Source organism: Salvelinus namaycush, chromosome 12 (genome assembly GCF_016432855.1).
Source record: "Salvelinus namaycush isolate Seneca chromosome 12, SaNama_1.0, whole genome shotgun sequence".
Taxonomy (NCBI): domain Eukaryota; kingdom Metazoa; phylum Chordata; class Actinopteri; order Salmoniformes; family Salmonidae; genus Salvelinus; species Salvelinus namaycush.
The window spans coordinates 5,763,390-5,779,578 of NC_052318.1; positions in this window are offsets into that span (position 1 = coordinate 5,763,390).

Sequence of the window (16,189 nt, forward strand, 5' to 3'; positions counted from 1 at the left end):
TAATCTCAAAAATATATTTGTGGGGAACTTTCACGGCTTTATCGATTTTCAGCATCAATACAGGTAAGGGAAGTTAACAAACCCTGTAAATGAGGAATAGGTTGTATTCAGTACGCTTTGCAATGGAAACCGTTTATAGTTTAAGAACCAAACGGAAGCAAAAACATAGCAAACGGAACGGGGAGGAAACTCTAGTTTTCATTGCAAAACATTTTCCGTTTGGAGTAAAATGGTTTCTGTTGCAAAACGCTTTGCAACAGACGAAACGTTTTGCAACAGAATTGCCGTAATGAATACACCCGTAAATTGACAGGTGGAAACACCCAGCAGAGGATCTTCACCCCACAGGAAGAATGTCAAAGCTCAGCATCCAGATAAAAAACAACCATTAAGTACACAAATCAAAGAGATACAATGTGAGGAGACATAAGTAAGCCCTAACACTTCATTTCAAGTAGGAGTCATGATGTCCAGTTTAAAAAGCCTCTGTTATATCACAGCATGATTTAAGATATATGTTACAATCTGTCTCAAACACTATGGGGAAGTGGGACAAACAATACATATTAAGCCTGTTCCTGGACACTACTGCAAGAAGCATTTTTCTCAGTCTAGGAGTACGTTTATAGTCTAAATCCTTGCAACTGCAGTTCATTAAAAAGCATACCCAGCAAACCAAAATTGGTCCTGTCAACATTCCCAGAACATCCTTCGTTAGGTTGTCCTAAAACTTCTCACAACACAAAAACTGTCTGAGTTTGTATAAAACATTTGCCTGATGTTGCAACAAATGTTGTTATTATATTACCTGGGGGGTGGCAGGTAGCCTAGTGGTTAGAGCGTTGGGCCAGTAACCAAAAGGTTGCTGGATCAAATCCCCAAGCTGACAAGGTAACAATCTGTCGTTCTGCCCCTGAACAAGGTGTTTAACCCACTGTTCCCCGGTAGGCTGTCATTGGAAATAAGAATGAGTTCTTAACTGACTTGCCTAGTTAAATAAAGGATAAACTGGAAACCGAGCAAGAACCTCAGGGGAATGTTCTGTGGTGGATTTTACAGATGTTGTGCACAACATTTTAGTGAATGTTAGGAAAAGATTCCAAGGATTTCATTTTAAACATAAATAAACAAAAAAACACATTTTGCTATCAAAAACATTATTTGATGGTGTTTTTTTTGGGGATGTTACCATCTTAATATGAGATAAAAACCCTGACTAGAACACAATGGGAATGTTAGCTAATGTTCTGGGAATGTTGCCAGTTTGCTGGGTAAAATCTGGTAGCCTCAGATTTGAAAATGATGCAGTGTACATGATGTTAGCACTCTCGGCCTCATCAGTTTGTGTTGTACCCTCTAGCGCTCCGACACATCAGTCACGTGTTCCTCAATTTTTTTCTCACCAATTGAATCTTAATCATCTGCTTTCCCTTTGCTAAAATAGCACCTTTTATCTGATTATCTGATAAAGGAAAGAGAGAGAGAGAGCGGGAGAATAAAGAGTGTCAGCATAGTGATGTTTGAAATCGGACATTATTTCATTTGGCACGCTCAGGAAACGAATATCTTCATTTGAGATGCAGGTGCGTGTTATGGGGATGATGGTGGTGGGTGGGTGGGGTGTACTGAACTTCTTCATCTAATTTGTGGCTTTGCAGATAAATGCTGCATCCTGCATTGTCACAGCAGCCTGGTACTAGAGGGAGGAGGCTGGGGGATAAGGGGGAGGAGGGAGAGGGAGAGGGGAGAGAGGGGTAACTGAATCAGCACTCTCAGCTGCTAACTTGGCGCTTACTCATAACTCCATGCTCCTCCCAAACGGTTGACAGCCAGGCTCATTCCCTGCTTCCCTCACACTCTTGTCATTCATCTTTCTGGACAGCCAGGCTCATTCCCTGCTTCCCTCACACTCCTGTCATTCATCTTTCTGGACAGCCAGGCTCATTCCCTGCTTCCCTCACACTCTTGTCATTCATCTTTCTGGACAGCCAGGCTCATTCCCTGCTTCCCTCACACTCCTGTCATTCGTCTTTCTGGACAGCCAGGCTCATTCCCTGCTTCCCTCACACTCCTGTCATTCATCTTTCTGGACAGCCAGGCTCATTCCCTGCTTCCCTCACACTCCTGTCATTCGTCTTTCTGGACAGCCAGGCTCATTCCCTGCTTCCCTCACACTCCTGTCATTCATCTTTCTGGACAGCCAGGCTCATTCCCTGCTTCTCTCACACTCCTGTCATTCATCTTTCTGGACAGCCAGGCTCATTCCCTGCTTCCCTCACACTCCTGTCATTCATCTTTCTGGACAGCCAGGCTCATTCCCTGCTTCCCTCACACTCCTGTCATTCATCTTTCTGGACAGCCAGGCTCATTCCCTGCTTCCCTCACACTCCTGTCATTCGTCTTTCTGGACAGCCAGGCTCATTCCCTGCTTCCCTCACACTCTTGTCAATCTCCAACAGCTTCAGCCACACTGAGTATACAAAACATTATAAGCACCTGCTCTTTCCGTGACATCGACTGACCAGATGAATACAGGTGAAATCTATGATCCCTTATTGATGTCACCTGTTAAATCCACTTCAGTCAGTGTAGAGTAAGGGAAGGAGACGGGCTAAAGAATGAGTTTTAAGCCTTGAGACAATTGAGACATGGATTGTGTATGTGTGCCATTCAGAGAGTGAATGGTCAAGACAAGAGATTTAAGTACACTTGAACGGAATATGGTAGTAGGTGCCAGGCGCACCGGTTTGTGTAAAGAACTGCAATGCAGCAGTTTCCTGTGTGTATAAAGAATGGTTCACCACCCAAAGGACATCCATGCAACTCAAAACAACTGTGGGAAGCTTTGGGGTCAACATGGGCCAGCATCCCTATGGAACGCTTTCGAAACCTTGTAGAGTTCTTGCCGACAAATCGAGGCTGTTCTGAGGGAAAAAGGGGGGGGGAGGCGTGCAACTCAATATTACCGACCTGGTTAAAAGAGTCATAAAAAAACCTTCATTCCTACTGTTAGGTTCAGAGAAATCCCCATCTGGCTCTTTTAGTTGGACTACACAGGGAGCTGGGAGTAGTGCCAGGTGGCAGAGAGGGGTCTGACCAGGTAAGAGGCTGGTCACACGGTGCAGGGGAGGATTTAGTGTGGCTCTGTAAGCAGCTGTACCGCAGTCGAGGCAATTTAACATAATTGGTTTAACCAATTAAATCTATTCATAGAGCTATGTAATAATGCATGTAGACAAGTGGTTAAAGTGTAGGGGCGGCAGGCAGGTAGTGGTTAGAGCGTTGCGCCAGTAACCGAAAGGTTTCTGGATTGAATACTGACAAGGTAAAGGTAAACAAGGTAAAAATCTGTCATTCTGCCCCTGAACAAGGCAGTTAACCCACTGTTCCCCAAGCTCCGAAGTCGTGGATGTCAGTTAAGGCAGCCCCCCCCCTGCACCTCTCTGATCCAGAGGAGTTGGGTTAAATGCAGAAGATACATTTCAGTTGTACAACTGACTAGGTTGTTAATGATGGGGAAATACAATTTTTTAGCATTTCTGGAGACATGAGGAACAGATTTTGGGCACTATTCCCATTGAGGACAACAACAAAAACATCTTAATTGGTAATCAATCAATTAACCAGAAAAACATTGCAGATATACTACATGATCAAAAGTATGTGGACACCTGCTCGTCAAACATCTCATTCCAAAATCATGGGCCTCCAGTTGAGCCAGGGACTTGTTTCCATTCAGCCACAAGAGCATTAGTGAGGTCGAGCACTGATGTTGGGAGATTAGCCCTGGCTCGCAGTCGGCGTTCCAATTCATCCCAAAGGTTTTTGATAGGGTTGAGGTCAGGGCTCTGTGCAGGCCAGTCAAGTTCTTCCACACCGACAAACCATTTCTGTATGGACCTCGCTTTGTGCACGGGAGCATTGTCATGCTGAAACAGGAAAGAGTGTTCTCAAAACTGTTGCCACAAAGTTGGAAGCCATTATTCGTCTCGAATATCATTGTATGCTGTAGCGTTAAGATTTCCATTCACTGGAACCATGAAAAACAGCCCCAGACCATTATTCCTCCTCCACCAAACTTTATAGTTGGCGCAATGCATTGGGGCAGGTAGCGTTCTCCTGTCATCTGCCAAACCCAGATTCGTCCATCGGAGTGACAGATGGTGAAGCGTAATTAATCACTCCAGAGTATGCGTTTCCACTGATCCAGAGTCCAATGGCAGCAAGCTTTAGACCACTCCAGCCGACACATGGCATTGCGCACGGTGATCTTAGGCTTGTGTGCGGCTTCATGGCCATGGAAACACATTTCATGAAGCTCCCGACAAACATTTATTGTGTTGACGTTGCTTCTAGAGGCAGTTTGGAGCTTGGTAGGGATTGCTGCAACCAAGGACAGACAAGTTTTACGCCCTATGCTCGTCAGCACTCGGTGGTCCCGTTCTGTGAGCTTGTGTGGCCTACCATTTCACAGCTGAGCCGTTGTTGCTCCTAGATGTTTCCACTTCACAATAACAGCACTTACAGTTGCCCGGGACAGCTCAAGCAGGGCATAAATTTGACGAACTGACATACTGGAAAGGTGGTATCCTATGACAGTGCCACATTGAAAGTCACTGAGCTCTTCAGTAAGGCCATTCTACTGCCAATGTTTGTCTATGGAGATTGCATGGCTGTGTGCTTGATTTTATACACGGGGCAGCAGGTAGCTTAGTGGTTAGAGCGTTGGGCCAGTAAACGAAAGGTTGCTAGATCGAATCCCGAGCGGGCAAGGTAAAAATCTGTCGTTCTGAACAAGGCAGTTAACCCACTGTTCCTAGGCCGTCATTGTAAATAAGTATTTGTTCTTAACTGATTTGCCTTGCCTGTAAAATAAATAAATACACCTGTCAGCAATGGGTGTGGCTGAAATAGTGGAATCCACTGATTTGAAGGGGTGTCCACATACCTTTGTATATATAGTGTATATTATCAGATGATCATGTGTCAAGTGTCATTTAATCATTATTTTAATATAGACTGCTTTCTTGAGACTATTTCATGTCAGTGGGAAGATGTGACAGTGCTCAAGTCTGTCCAAAACAGAAAACATCAAAGCTATTTTATTCACTATTGTAATGCAAATTGCCAACTGTAGTCTCTAAATGTACACTTAAAATAGAGGCTGTAAAATGCCTGGCCAAGTTACCGATGTGAAGAGATGGAACTTCAGACTGCATAAAAATCTGTGGATAAAAAATCCATGTCTGGGACAGGCCCATAAAAGGCGCAGAAGTGAAAGCGGGAAAGTTTTGAGGCCCCATACCAAATGCTTCTGCTCAACTGAGAGCATCATGAGGAGTATAGGTTGCTCTCCGTCAGTTTCCCATGAGCAAGACATCCATCGCACAAGGCTAACATCCCCCACCAGAAAGACTGTATGGTGGTTGGTGACTATAAACTCCCTCTAACTAACCTGTTCCCAAGATTGATTTCATCTGTCATTTCTATGGCAACACAGTAATTCCCCCTTCCGAGAGAAAATCAAATCAAACTTTATTTGTGGACCTTACCGTGAAATGCTTACTTACAAGCCCTTAACCAACAGTGCAGTTCAAGAAGACCTAAGAAAATATTTACCAAATAAACTAAAGTAAAAAATATCAAAAAGTAACACAGTAACGAGGCTATATACAGAGGGTACCGGTACCGAGTCAGTGTGCGGGGTTGGTTGAGGTCATTTGTACATGTAGGTAGGGGTGAAGTGACTATACATAGATAATAAACAACAAGTAGCAGCAGTGTACAAAACAAATGGAGGGGAGGGGAGGGACTGTCAATATAATAGTCCGGTGGCCATTTGATTAACTGTTCAGCAGTCTTTTGGCTTGGGGGTAGAAGCTGTTAAGGAGCCTTTTGGTCCTAGACTTGGCGCTCCAGTACCGCTTGCTGTGCGGTAGCAGAGAAAACAGTCTAGACTGGAGTCTCTGACAATTTTATGGGCTTTCCTCTGACACCGCCTAATATATAGGTCCTGTGATGTACGTAGGCACTACCCTCTGTAGAGCCTTACGGTCAGATGCCGAGCAGGTGTCATACCAGGCAGTGATGCAACCGGTCAGGATGCTCTCGATGGTGCAGCTGTAGAAGTTTTTGGGGATCTGGGGACCCAGGCCAAATATTTTCAGTGTCCTGAGCGGGAAAGGTGTTGTCGTGCCCTCTTCACGACTGTCTTGCTGGGTTTGGACCATGATAGTTTGTTGGTGATGTAAACACCAAGGAATTTGAAACTCTCCACCCGCTCCACTACAGCCCTGTTGATGTTAATGGAGGCCTGTTTGGCCCGCCTTTTTCCTGTAGTCCACAATCAGCTCTTTTGTCTTGCTCACATTGAGGGAGAGGTTGTTGTCCTGGCACCACACTGCCAGTTCTCTGACCTCCTCCCTATACAGTAGGCTGTCTCATTGTTGTTGGTGTTCAGGCCTACCACTGTTGTGCCCTCAGCAAACTTAATGATGGTGTTGGAGTCATGTTTGGCCACGCAGTTGTGGGTGAACAGGGAGCACAGAAGTGGACTAAGTACACACCCCTGAGGGGCCCCAGTGTTGAGGATCAGTGTGGCAGACGTGTTGTTGCCTACCCTTACCACCTGGGGGCAGCCTGTCAGGAAGTCCAGGATCCAGTTGCAGAGGGAGGTGTTTAGTCCCAGGGTCCTTAGCTTATTGATGAGCTTTGTGGGGCACTATGGTGTTGAATGCTGAGCTGTAGTCAATGAACAGCATTCTCACATAGATGTTCCTTTTGTCCAGGTGGGAAAGGGCAGTGTGGAGTGCGATTGAGATTGCGTCATCTGTGGATCTGTTGGGGCGGTATGCAAATTGGAGTGGGTCTAGGGTGTCCGGGAGGATGGTGTTGATGTGAGCCATGACCAGCCTTTCAAAGCACTTCATGGCTACCGACGTGAGCGCTACGGGGCGGTAATTATTTAGGCAGGTTACCTTCGCTTCCTTGGGCACAGGGACTATGGTGGTCTGCTTGAAACATGTAGGTATTACAGACTCAGTCAGGGAGAGTTTAACAATGTCAGGGAAGACACTTGCCAGTTGGTCCGCGCATGCTTTGAGTACACATTCTGATAATCTGTCTGGCCCTGCAGCTTTGTGAATGTTGACCTGTTTAAAGGTCTTGCTCACATTGGCTACCGAGAGCGTTATCACACAGTCATCCAGAACAGCTGGTGCTCTCGTGCATGCTTCAGTGTTGCTTGCCTCGAAGCATCACTGGGCAGCTCACGTCTGGGGATCCCTTTGTAGTCCGTAATAATTTTCAAGCCCTGCCACATTCGACGAGAGTCAGATCCGGTGCAGTAGGATTCAATCTTAAATCTGTATTTAAGCTTTGCTTGTTTGATGGTTCGTCTGAGGGCATAGCGGGATTTCTTATAATCGTCCGGCTTAGTGTCCCGCTTAGTGTTAGCTCAATGTGGATGTTGCCTGTAATCCATGGCTTCTGGTTGGGATATGTAAGTACTGTCACTGTGGGGACGACGTTGTTGATACACTTATTGATGGGGCCGATGACTGAGGTGGTATACTCCTCAATGCCATTGGATGAATCCCGGAACATATTCCAGTCTGTGCTAGCAAAACAGTCCTGTAGTGTAGCATCCGCATCATCTGACCACTTCCATATTGAGGGAGTTACTGGTACTTCCTGCTTTAGTTTTTGCTTGTAAGCAGGAATCAGGAGGATAGAATTATGGTCAGATTTGCCAAATGGAGTGCGGGGGAGAGCTTTGTATGCATCTCTGTGTGTGGAGTAAAGGTGGTATAGACTGATTTAAGTTTGCCTGCATTAAAGTCCCCAGCCACTAGGAGCGCCGCTTCTGGGGGAGAATTTTCTTGTTTGCTTATGGCCTTATAGAGTTGGTTGAGTGCGGTCTTAGTGCCAGCATCGGTCTGTGGTGGTAAATAGACGGCTATGAATAATATAGATGAGAACTCTCTTGGTAGTGTGGTCTACAGCTTATCATAAAGTACTCTACCTCAAGCGAGCAATACCTCAAGACTTCTTTAATAATCTACAGCATACAATGACATGTTAGACGCACCAGCTGTTATTGACAAAAAGACACACACCCCCAACCCTCGTCTTACCAGACGTAGCTTCTCTGTTCTGCCGGTGCATGGAAAATCCCGCCAGCTCTATATTATCCATGTCGTCGTTCATCCACGACTCAGTGAAACACAAGATATTACAGTTCTTAATGTCCCTTTGGTAGGATAATCATAATCGTAAGTCATTAATTTTATTTTCCAATGATTGCATGTTAGCAAGTAGAATGGATGGCAGTTGGAGTTCTCGCTCGCCTACGGATTCTCAGCCAATAAATTAATTTGTGTGCCCGAAGTGCCGAATAATCCTTACAAAACAAAAACATCACAAAATGTCATCATAATATGTATGTAATATGTACTTCTATCTCTAGATCAGTTTTTGATATACCAATTATTGATAACAAAACCACAAACAGAAGGTGCAAAGCAATAGCTCATAGTTTTATAATTTCCTTGTTGTTGTTCTTTCGCTGACTAGAGATTGATACTGCTGCTGGCTTTGTCAGCTCTGGGACACTTGTTAAGACCTTGGCATGATTCATTTCTCACAGCGGCAGGCAGCACTGCCCTGGGGTGTTGCTATGAAATGGGATACTATCTCACTGTGGCATCATTTTATTGAGCTACTGCACTTAATCTATGGAAACACTGATTGGTTCACACTGTGTGTATCCTGAAGCTTCACAGAGTCTAAATTAGATGGCAAACTCACTAATCTGATGACCACAGTAATGTCAACAGAATTGAGATAAACGAATAAACAGCCTAAAACTCACATTGCGGTCTCTGGATATATCAACAATCACAATTTTTTTGAGATGAAACAGATTTAACTGACATGTTATTTCAAGAAACAATTCGTTTTTTCCTTGTTATACATTTAATGTAATAACACAGGTGAGGTATGCCGGGTGATCGGTGTCCATGTAGCGCTTCACACCGGCTGTCCCCACCAGCAGATACAACATTGGGGCCGGACCCCTGAGAGCAGGCATCCCAAAAATTCCCCCCAGACTTCAGCTCATTTCCCAGGCATTCAATCTAGTGTATCAGTGGGGCGAAGGATATCCAACTCTCAGAGGAGCTGATGGGATGTCATCCCTGTCCATGAGCAACACAGGAGTCACATGTGACGCGGTCAGAGATTTAGATATTACAGTAGTGACAGTGTCTGGGATGATGAATGCCATGGAGCTCAGTGTGAGAGAGCCCCGTAAGGCTGGATCAGAGCAGGCTCGACACACACAGAACAAAGACGGCCTCCATAAATAAACCCAAAGATACACCAAAACCCATGGTGGTTGACTGGAGGGATGGTGGGCTTTATGACACCACTTCCAGGTAAGGACACTACTCTGTGGTGTGAAGTGGAAGTAACTTCATTATTACACAAGGTCAAATAAATACCAGAAAAAGTGGATGCCAAGTGCGTAAATCACCTTTATGCACAATAGAAAATGAAAGGAACATGGACAGAGTGTCACATGGACGACGCTGGAGAGACGAAACAGGTACGGGGAGTCAAACATTTAATAACGGACATGAAACGAGACAGGAACAGTGTCAGCAAACAGGTAATACAAACAAAATACTATTAATGCAGCGGCAGGGAACAGAGCTGGGGAACTGACAAATATAGGGGAGGAAATAAACAGGTGATGACTGAGTCCAGGTGAGTCCAATATCGCTGATGCGCGTGACGAGGGAAGGCAGGTGTGCGTAATAGATGGAAGAAGTACGTGATGCTGTGCAGCCTGGCGCCCTCAAGCGCCAGGGGAGGGGAAGAGCGGGAGCAGACGTGACACAGAGATACAAGTGTGTGATTTTAAGGTGCCATAAAGGTTTTTCAGAAATAGAAAAAACGGAATCCTAACTCCCATTGACTTCAATGCATGGTCTATGCAGACATTTGAGTTACGTGAGCAGACTTAAATAATCCAACATCAAGGATGTAATTTTGTCACCATGGTGATGATTACATTCAGTGATCCGCACTGCATCTGTTAACTCCCTGTTATCCCCCTGAGCAGTTTTTCACTCTGGTTTCCACTCAGAAAATAGTGTGTTATTAATAATATATCCCATTTAGCAGAAGCTTTAATCCAAAGCGGTTTACAGTCAAGCGTGCATAGATTGTACATATGGGTGGCACCAGCAGGAATCGAACCCGGAAAAACGTTGGCGTTGCAAGCACCATGTTCTACCGACTGTCTCTCTGCCAAGAGCATGGAGCCACAGACAGACAGGCGGAGTCAGGGTGACTGACAGACTGCTCCTCTAATGGCATAGCGCCCTAGCTCCCCATCGTCCTCTGGTCTGAGGAAATTACTAGTCATAATTACTTCACCTGGAACAGTGTGCTGCTGCCTGAACGAAAGCAGAGTCACCGACCTTATCAACAGAACACAAGAGGTAGCATTAGAGTGTCTGAATAGGCACTGGTAGTCCTGTACATCTTGACGGGGCAGGATAACAGGAAGCCTTTATGATCAGAAAGGAAACTGAAAAGTTTCCCTAAAGGTCGTTTTGGGCTCCGTAATAAAACACTGAAGACTTGAAACTCAATACTCTTCAATATAATAGACTCTAAATTACATCTCAGACATTTACCGTAAACACCATTCGATTTAGGCTACGACATCAGCGGAGAGAAGGCTTCCAAAATAAAAGGAGAACTGCACGAGTAGTTATGACAAGTGACACGGTCGTTTGATGGTCTTGCTACTGTATTTCTCCATAAGTGATGTCATCTTAAGCCGGTTATCGGTGTGGCGCAGGGCTGGTTGTGACAGTGAGTTAAGCTGCACACCTGTTGTGGTTATTCGTCTGCGGAGTCACTCACACCAGTCTCCTCCTGAATTCTGCTGTTACAGGAATGATTAGAGGACCATATTATCTTGGAAGTGAATTCTGCTGTTACAGGGATGATTATAGGACCATATTATCTTGGACATGAATTCTGCTGTTACAGGGATGATTAGAGGACCATATTATCTTGGAGGTGAATTCTGCTGTTACAGGGATAATTAGAGGACCATATTATCTTGGAGGTGAATTCTGCTGTTACAGGGATAATTAGAGGACCATATTATCTTGGAGGTGAATTCTGCTGTTACAGGGATAATTAGAGTACCATATTATCTTGGAGGTGAATTCTGCTGTTACAGGGATAATTAGAGTACCATATTATCTTGGAGGTGAATTCTGCTGTTACAGGGATGATTAGAGGACCATATTATCTTGGAGGTGAATTCTGCTGTTACAGGGATAATTAGAGTACCATATTATCTTGGAGGTGAATTCTGCTGTTACAGGGATAATTATAGGACCATATTATCTTGGAGGTGAATTCTGCTGTTACAGGGATGATTAGAGAGATCCTTGATGGTGGACCGCTCCAGGCACTCCTCTTGTCAAATATTAGGTTGGTAGATACAATAGAACGCAGTACAGTAATGTGTTTTTGTTTACTGTTTGATTTCCCAGCAAGGAACATTAAAATAGTAGGCTTAATAATGACTGATGTTCTGGATGTGCTCTTCACAAATACTCTCACAGCACTGTTTTCACACATTCACAATAAAATAGGATAAATTATTTTCATCTTGCATTTTGCCTGCAAGTATACCAACTTGTAGACTTGTATTTTATAAAGGAGATTGCATATGCCAACTTGGAACAGGAGCTGGACAAAAAAAGATCAACCTGGAATGAAGCTAATCGACATAACCTTTTTCTTAACTTGTCTTTTTACCTTCTATCAGGCCTTTTGTTGAGAAATCAATGAAATAACCCTCCCTCCACTGCATGACACATTCTGTTCAGGCTAAACTCAGTAAAGGCTGATTCTAAGGAACAGCATAATTAATTAGGTACGTGTCGGGTCCCAGGAATACAAAATGTTCAAGGCCATTGAAAAGAACATCCTGGAAAATTGTCTTTTAAGTTTTGTTTAGGATTCAAGATAGTCAAGAAGAGGAAATAAACGACAAACACCAAATTGTCTCGATTATTCATAGCTTTTATTTGTTATGTCTGAAATCTAGCTATGGAATACTACTGTAAATATTAAACATTATATTAACATCTGCAACCTTGCTGGTAGGCAACCTGACATTTTTCAAAAGCTTGCTTGCATAATATCTTTTGGAAAAAGTACAAATCGTGCTTAACGCCAAAACTCTACTCAGGCAAGAATATATACAGCTATATGCCATTTAGCAAACAGTTAATTATCCAAAGCAACTTACAGTCATGAGTGCATATATTTTTTTATATATGGGTAGTCTTGGGAATCAAACCCACTATCCTGGTGCTATAAGCACAATGCTTTACCAACTGAGCTACAGAGGACCAGAGAAGTTTCTCATCATGTAAGCATAGGTAACCTAACCATGTTAAATTTAAATATTTTTAAACTCAGGTATATATGTGATCAGAGTTTGTAGTTATTACATTGCTTGTGGTCAGTTACATGTTTAAATCCTATAACCTGGTACAATGAAACCCACTGGACTGTTGCTCCTATGAATCTACCATGCAGATCTGAATGGCTGAAAGGGTTCCCTTAGTAACGGATAATACACGTCCTCTTGTGTTTGGTTTGTGGAGAAACACAAAGGGGGAGGGGGGGCTGTACTAATGTGTGCATGATGCAACCAAATTGTTATTTACAATGACAGCCTACTGGGGAACAGTGGGTCAACTGCCTTGTTCAGGGGCAGATTGACACCTTGTCGGCTCGGGGATTCAATCCAGCAACCTTTCAGTTATTGGCCCAATGCTCTAACCTCTAGGCTACCTGCTGCCGCTAAACTACAATGAGTGAAATGAATGCATGCAATTCATGAATGAATGAATGACATGTTATTTTCGTGTGGAATCGCCAGTTGGCTACCCGTCCCTTATGGGATTAACTGACACATAAACAAACATTACAATAATTCACTGTGATGAATTCAGTGATAATTCTTCTACCGGTGTTCTCTGCAGTGCACATCGCATAAAGAGTGAAACAATTAAATATACAAATCAATACATAATAGTAAATAAGGTTATCCAAACAATAATTATATCCCTAGAGCAGTATAAATAATATACTGTATCAGTCCAAGGTTTGGACACATCTACTCATTCAGGTTGTCCTTCATTTTTTACTATTTTCTACATTGTACAATAATAGTGATTGTTTACTACATGATTCCGTGTGTGTTATTTCATAGTTGTGATGTCTTCACTATTATTCTACAATATAGAACATAGTAAAAAAAAAAAAAAAAAAACCCTGGAATGAGTAGATGTGTCCAAACTTTGGACTGATACTGTATATAACATCTACTGTACCTCAGTCTGTAGATCAGACACACCGTCCAGACAGAAGCATGATGTTGGTTTGTCCCTAAATACTCACATTTACACCCACAGTTTCTGCGGAGTAGAAACCATTGGGAATATCACGTAGAGCAGTTCTCTGGAAAGCGGTCAATGTCTTTCTCGCTCTAAAATAATTTAATTGATTGAATTGTATAAAATCATTATAAAGCACGTGTATTATTTACTTGTTTTGATTGGTTTTCTTGTTTCCTTGCTTCAACATAACATCGTGAGGAGACCATCGGTCTACATTGTGAGTTTACACAGAAATATATGAAATACATTTTTTTACCATAAGTCCTCTTTCACAGAGTAGACTTAACTACGTAGGCATACTGGTCCAGGTGATGCCAGGCCTTGATAAGTGCTCTCAGGTGCCGGCAATGAGGATGATTGTCAAGCCGTTACAGAGAGGAGGCCAGATGCCTCTCAGCCGGTCTTTGTTTGTTTTTGTTACTTTTTTAGTTTTTAGTTTTGGGTCATGTCCTTTGGTACTTTCGTTTTTGTATATATTTCTTTCGTCACCATCTGAACAAACGATAATCCGACCCATGGGCTACCCACGGGCTAGCCGACCCATGGGAGTCAGGGCGGAGGTGGACCTGGATCCCGGTAAGTTTGCTGTCTCCTGGGCACATGTACATAAATGTACTTATACTCTGATTTCTCACATAGATACACACCTTTAAAGGGATACTTCGGGATTTTGGCAATGAGGCCCTTTAATCTATTTACACAGAGTCAGATGAAATCATGGATACCATTTTTATGTCTCTCTGTGTTATTGTAAGATTACAAAACAATAACTTTTCATAGCATGTTTGGCATGTTGGTCTTCACATTTTTACTAAATTATGTGATAACTTAAACGTCAAGACAAATATGATTATGATGTAAAAGTTCTAAAATAAATGCAAGTCTCATTTCCAGAGTGAATACATTTTTATTCATGTATATCATACAGGTGTCTCAACTCAAGTATATATCCCAGACAAGATTAAATAATGGGACAAAGTGAACGTACTCTAAATTGGTGCTTGTGTCCGTAGCAGTTTGCATGAATTTAAGTGGTTATATACAATGCATGTTGACAAAATGGCTGTGAGACAGAGAGACTGTTGAGGTACTCCCAGATAAGTCCCTTGCTTCTGGAACCAAAGAAGAACCCAGGATTCAGTCAGGAAGCTTGAAGAAGTGTGTCACCATCCAAGCCCATGTCACAGTATGCAGTGGCTTGATAGGGAGATGACAATGAATGCATTACAGTGCATTCGGAAAGTATTCAGACCCCTTGACTTTTTTCACATTTTGTTACGTTACAACCTTGTTCTTAAATGGATTATATCGTTTTTTCCCCCTCATCAACCCACACACAATATCCCATAATGACAAAACAAAAACAGGTTCTTAGATATTTTTGCAAATTGATAAATGTCACATTTACATAAGTACTCAGACCCTTTACTCAGCACTTTATTGAAGCACCCTTGGCAGCGATTACAGCCTCGAGTCTTCTTGGGTATGACGCTACAAGCTTGGAACACCTGTATTTGGGGAGTTTCTCTTATTTTTCTCTCAAGCTCTGTCAGGTTGGATGGGGAGCGTCGCTGCACAGCTATTTTCAGGTTTCTCCAGAGATGTTCAATCGGGTTCAAGTCCGGGCTCTGGCTGGGCCACTCAAGGACATTCAGAGACTTGTCCCAAAGCCTCTCCTGCCGTTGTCTTGGCTGTGTGCTTAGGGTCGTCGTCCTGTTGGAAGGTGATATTTTGCCCAGTCTGAGGTCCTGAGCGCTCTGGAGCAGGTTTTCTTCATGGACCTCTCTGTAGTTTGCTCCGTTCATCTTTCCCTCGATCCTGACTAATCTCCCAGTCCCTGCCACTGAAAAACATCCCCACAGCATGATGCTGCCACCACAATGCTTCACCGCAGCGATGGTGCCAGGTTTCCTCCAGATGTGACGCTTGGCATTCAGGCCAAAGAGTTCAATCTTGGTTTTATCAGACCAGAGAATCTTGTTTCTCATGGTCTGAGAGTCCTTTGGGTGCCTTTTGGCAAACTCCTAGCGGGCTGTCATGTTCCTTTTACTGAGGAGTGGCTTCCGTCTGGCCACTCTACCATTTACCACAGGTGGACTCCAATCAAGTTGTAGCAACATCTCAAGGAGGATCAATGGAAACAGGATGCAGCTGAGCTCAATTTCGAGTCTCATAGCAAAGGGTCTGAAAACGTATGTAAATATATATTTGTATTTTTTATATACACTAGCGTTCAAAAGTTTGGGGTCACTTAGAAATGTCCTTGTTTTTGAAAGAAAAGCAATTTTTTTGTCCATTAAAATAACATCATATTGATCAGAAATACAGTGTAGACATTGTTAATGTTGTAAATTACTATTGGAGCTGGAAATGGCTGATTTGTAATGGAATTTCGACAGAGGCCCATTATCAGCAACCGTCACTCCTGTGTTCAAATGGCACGTTGTGTTAGCTAATCCAAGTGTGTCATTTTAAAAGGCTAATTGATCATTAGAAAACCCTTTTGCAATTATGTTAGCACAGCTGAAAACTGTTGTCCTGATTAAAGAAGCAATACAATTGGCCTTCTTTAGACTAGTTGAGTATCTGGAGCATCAGCATTTTTGGGTTCAATTACAGGCTCAAAATGGCCAGAAACAAAGAACTTTCTTCTCAAACTCGTCAGTCTATTCTTGTTCTGAGAA